Source organism: Wolffia australiana, chromosome 4 (genome assembly GCF_029677425.1).
Source record: "Wolffia australiana isolate 7733 chromosome 4, ASM2967742v1".
Lineage (NCBI taxonomy): Eukaryota > Viridiplantae > Streptophyta > Magnoliopsida > Alismatales > Araceae > Wolffia > Wolffia australiana.
In genome coordinates, this window is record NC_135838.1 from 23,149,081 (window position 1) to 23,154,746 (window position 5,666).

Genomic DNA, 5,666 nt, shown 5'->3' on the forward strand with positions numbered 1-5,666 from the left:
AGTTGATGAAGGAAGGAGGAGAATTAGAGAATATTCAACACCAGCTGAAACTCCCATTTATCTAGGATATATGCCACTATTGGAGATGATGTGTTGTTTCGGATAGACCCACACCAATTTCAATCACTACCATCCATTTAAGGGAAGGCAAATGAGGAGCCATATGATTTCTTAGAAAAATTTTATGAAGCCTGTGATAGTTAAACCTACCCTAGGATTTCTAAGCAGTGAGAACGTAACTATTCCCTCATGCCCTAAAGGATAGAGCCAAAGATTGATTTAGAACATTGGGGACAAATTTTGAATCATGGAATAGAGATGGAAAAAATTGTTTAAATAGATACTATACAGTAGCAAGGACGAACTCTTTCAGAAGAAAATTTTAGAGTTTTCAGCAAGGTAATGAAACTTTTAGTGAAGCTTGGGAAAGATTGATGGGGCTCATAAGAAAATGCCACCACCATGGCATTCGCGAATGGGAGTTAGTTCAACTTTTTAATGAAGGATTGAATGACGCCGAAAAAAGAAGAGTGGATATTTCGAGTGGAGGTGCAATAGCAGACACGTATGAAGATGAAGCTATGGCCCTTCTAGAAAAAATGTCAGACAATTTAGCCTACCACCAACATGCTTCCGATCATGTGAGGGTTACTCCTCGAAAAGGTGAATTGTTGGATGTTAGAGAAGTTGAACATCAGACTACCATGGACCGATTTGAAAAACAGATCGGTGTCATGATGGGAAAAGCCATGGAGAAGATGAATGAACAAATGAGATCCCTATGGCAAGGACCGAATAATGGAAGATCACATGACAATTCTTCGAGTAACCACATAACTCGATGTGAGATATGCTCAAGTGATGGCCACACTCGAGAAGCTTGTGCAATGATCTCAGAGGTGAATGCCATAGGTAGGCAGGAGACGAAGAATGCTCACTGGGTCCCCGAGGAAACTTAGGAGGACAGGGATGGAACCATAGCAATCGCCCACCTCAACAACAATTCCAACCGAAGGCGAACCATCTACCTCAACAACAACATTATCAACATTACCGGAATTTTTCAGATCCCACCAATGCAACTCTCACCAAGGTGATTGAAGAGCTTCAAGAGGACAAGAAGAGGATGCTCAAGCTCATAGAAGAAATGGAGGAGAGACATCGGTGAGAGATAGTGATCGTGAGGACGCCAACACATCACCATCGGGCGCGTCGCCACGGTCAACCTAAGTCAACGTCGCCACGGTCAACCTAAGTCAACGTCACAGTCAATTGACGTCATCACTCCCGCTACGGACATGGCGCAACCGTCTCTGCTATGCACGTCTCCACGCACGCACGTCAACACTCCCGCTACGGACATGCCGCAACCGCCTCCGGTACGCATGTCTCCATGCACGCACATTCCTTCGTGCATCATGACACGTCGCCAACGGTAGATCTACAACTTCCCCTTGGCGTGACATGAAGCACGTCTCCTCTTTAATTTCTCATCTTTAATTTTTCGTCTTTAAGTTGTATTTTCTCTTTCCTCCAAGGCCTATATGTATTCGCTATTGTCTCAAGAAACAGTTAGGCAGTCATATTTCAAGAATTGAGTTCTGTTTAACTCCTCTTGGAAGACTACCAAAGCCTCCCTATCTCCCCAGCCCTAGCGACGCTGCCGCCGCTGCTGCCGCCTCGTGTCGTCGGCCTTCCACCCCTCGTCCTTCCTCTCTCTCTCTCACTCCGCCGCTTTCTCTCTCTACCGCCCTCCTAGGGATGCCGAATAAGGCCGCCCAGGCCGCCCCTGCCAGGGCCGCCCAAGGCCAGCCCTTTGCAGCCCCAACAGGGCAGCCCAGGCCGTCCCAGGCCGCTCTTGCCAGGGCCGCCCAAGGCCAGCCTTAGGCCGCCCCAACAGGGCAGCCCTAGGTAGCCCCAGGCTGCCCCAACAGGGCAGCCCCTGGCCGTCCCAGGCCGCCGCTGCCAGGGCTGCCCAAGGCCAGCCCTAGGCCGCCCCAACAGAGCAGCCCCAGGTCATCATAGGCCGCCCCTGCCAGTGCCGCCCAAGGCCACCCCTAGGCCACCCCAACAGGGCAGCCCAAGGCGGCCCGCTTGGGCTGCCCAAAGGCCGCCCAGGCCGCCCCGCAAGAACCGCCCAGGATCGGCCCGGCGCACGCTTGTGCCCCCGACGCCGGGCGTCGTCAACGCCGTCTGACGCTTTGAGCCGCGCGCGCTCTGTGTGCGCTGCATGCCCTCCGCGCGCTCCGTGTGCTCCGCGCACCTTACGCGCGCATTGCGTGCGCGGATATCCGCCTACGCCTGAATCTACGACCACGACATCAACTCACTACCAGGGCCGTTCAACGCCCGAAACGCCCAGACTCCTTCGTCCAGTGGGCCGCTCAACGCCCAGATTCATCCAGTCTTCTCACGACCAGAATTCCCCGCAGCCTCTTCACGCACTACGATGCCGAGGTACGCCTGAACTCTTTGGTGTCGAAGTGTTCTCCGTTCAGTATTTTCTCAAGAAGTTTCCACCGCCATCAGAACTAGATTTGGTTTTCTTACTTCCTCCCTCTCTTTTGAGTGTTTCTTCGTGACGCAAATTCTGGTGTTGATTTCGGTGCTTAGGCATCGTCGCGGTGGGGGAAGACAGTACTCCCCCCCTCGATAAGGGTCGGAGCTACACCACCAGCTTTTCATCGATTTTAAAGACCGAATTCGACCGTGTGGATTCCTGTGGACTGTTTTATCCCTCCCATACCCTAACCTTCCATTGTCGTTCATCCATCCGTAACTTCTTCCCATTACCCCTGTCGTCTATTCCTTAGTCGACCTGCATCACTAATCGCCCAATCCTTAGTCGTCCTGCGTCAGATAGATAAACTCAAGGCGGAGAAGGGACTCTACATTGACCAATCATTTATGCACGGTGGAGCACCACAAGGTACTTGTGAAGACTCCACAAAGATGGGCCCAAAACCAGGTAAGATCCCTACCCAAGCTTGCATTAATCCTAGTAATTTTCTTTATGTTAATAATATGTGTAGGATAAATAGTGAACATACCCATGATGTGCATGCCACATTAGAGAATGATGAAGAAAGAGAGATAAATACCGTGTCTAGACATGGGAGAGAACTACCCGATTTATTTGCAGCTGTAGAAAAACAAAAACTGGCTGAGGAAAATCTTTTTGAACAAGAAAATGGCAAGGAGATTGTAGGATAGGCAAGAAAAGGAAAGGAACCAATTCCCAAGCCTATTGTCCACCTATTCCTTTCCCTAGTGATCTACACTCGAAGAAAGAAAAAATTGAAAGAGAGTCCACTTCTTGAGTATTTAAAAGATACCTTTGTTTAAATTCCTGTTTTAGATGCTATACAATACATCCTTGATTATTTCAAATTTGTGAAAAACCTCTGCACACCTCCTAGGAAGCAAAAGAGGATTCAACTCTCAGTGAATATTAGCTCAATTTTTTTGAATGAATTGCCTAAAAAGGGCAAAGATCCAGGAGCACCAGTAATCAAATGTGAAATCAGGGGTGAAATATTTAGCAAAGCCTCGCTTGATTCGGAGGAAGGGTGAATATTATGCCTAAGGCCTTATTTGAGAATTTTAAATTTGGAGAATTGCAACCAGTGAATTTAGAATTGCAATTAGCGGATGGATCAATTAGTAGTCCATGTGGTCAGCTGGTGGATGTAGTTATGAAAGTTGAGAATTGTTCATTTCCTGTGGATTTTATAGTAGTAGATGTGAAAATATAGGGGAAGATTAGTCACGCATCTATTACTTTGGGACGCCCATTTTTAGCTACAGCAAGAGTGAACACTGATTGGAATGAAAGAAAGATTAACTTGATAATGGGAAAAGAGGAGATTGAACTACCAATTTCTAAATGGATGACATGTCTTGATAGTAGTCAAGAAGATGTTTATACTTGCTCCTTATATAATAAAGAGGATGAAGGCAATTCTATGGAAAATATGACTTATGATGTGTTGGCGGGGAATGGAAGTGATTTGGAGGAGGAGGAGGATGTCGTAAATGAAATGAAGAGTGATAGCATGCATGATCACATATCTATGCCTACGGAGGAATTAGAGTTGAAACCCCTTCCTTCTAATCTAAAATATGCCATCTTAGGTCCAAGAAAAATGTATCCCATTATTATCTCATCTACACTTACAATGGAGCAAGAGGCAAATCTTTTAGAGGTGTTATTGAAACACAAAAGTTCCATAAGGATGGGCCATAGAAGATAAAAAGGGAATTAGCCCTGCTATTTACCAACACAGAATTTTTAACGAAGAGGGGTCAAAGCCATCAGTACAACATCACTAACACCTAAATCCTTATTTGTATGATTCATATAGTACCCAAAAAGATGGGAATTACTGTCCAAAGAAACAAAGACGGATAAGAGATCCAAACTAGGATAGCTACAAGTTGGAGGGTGTGCATAGATTATAAGAAGTTAAATTTAGCAACCAAAAAACACCACTATCCCTGGCCTTTTATTGATCAAATCCTTGAAAAGTTAGGGGGCCAGAGTTTTTATTGTTTCTTAGATGGTTACTCAGGGTACAATCAAAATTGGAATTCATGACAATGATCAGGATAAGACTACATTCACATATCCTCTAGGAACATTTGCCTTTAGAAAAATGCCATTTGGACTTTGTAATGCACCATCCACTTTTCAAAGGTGCATGAGTGCCATGTTTTTTAATCTTATTGGTACATGCCTAAAGGTTTTCATGGATGACTTTTCTGTGTTTGGAGAATCATTTGAACGTTTATTGTCTAACTTGGATAAGGTATGACAGATTTGCGAGGAAAACAAGTTAGTTCCCGTTGGGAGAAATCCCATTTTACGGTGGACAGGGGATCATTCTAGGCCACCATATAAGCAAGGAAGGGCTGGCGGTGGACAAGGGAAAGATGGAGATCATCAAGGAGCTTCCATTGCCCACGACCCTAAAGCATCTTAGGGCCTTTTTGGGTCATGCTGGATTTTATCGTCGCTTTATCAATGATTTTGCCAAAGTGGCTAAACCCCTAACTTTATTTCTTTCTAAAGACAAAGAACTCATTTTGTATGATGAATGCAAGTTGGCTTTTAATTTGATTAAAGAGGCATTAGCGACGGCTCCTATCTTATAAGCTCCAAATTGGAGTGTTCCTTTGAAATTTTTGTGATGCTTCAGATTACGTGGTGGAGCAGTTTTGGGACAACAAAGACAAGAAACCTATGGCTCTGTATTATGCAAGTAAGACTTTAGACGGCTCAGGTAAATTATTCTACCATAGAAAAGGAATTACTTGCAATTTTTTTGCTTTAGAAAAATTTAGATCTTACCTTATAGGGAGTAACATTATAATTTTTCGGATCATGCAGCTCTTAAACATCTATTGAGCAAGAAATAAACCAAACCTAGACTAATGCGGTGAATTTTATTGATGCAAGAGTTTGACATTGAAATTCGAGATAGACGAGGAGTGGATAATGGGCCAGCAGGTGACCTCTCATATTCCCATAGTAGACTCCTTCCCCGATGAGTAAATTCTAGGAATTTCCACTAGGAAATTACCTTGGTATGCCCACATAGTAAATTACTTAGTTAATGGTGAGTTGCCAAATGGTTGGGATTACGATGATCGGAATTTTTTTTTAA

The 5,666-nt window shown here is 44.8% G+C and overlaps 1 non-coding gene across 1 annotated transcript; it reads right to left on the minus strand.

Annotated features, from left to right (window-relative positions):
* Positions 1 to 363: 363 nt before the first annotated feature.
* LOC144702828 (small nucleolar RNA R71) lies at positions 364 to 469 on the minus strand. The gene has a single exon (XR_013581403.1). It is a non-coding gene; the product is annotated as a small nucleolar RNA R71 (small nucleolar RNA).
* Between the last annotated feature and the right edge of the window lie 5,197 nt (positions 470 to 5,666).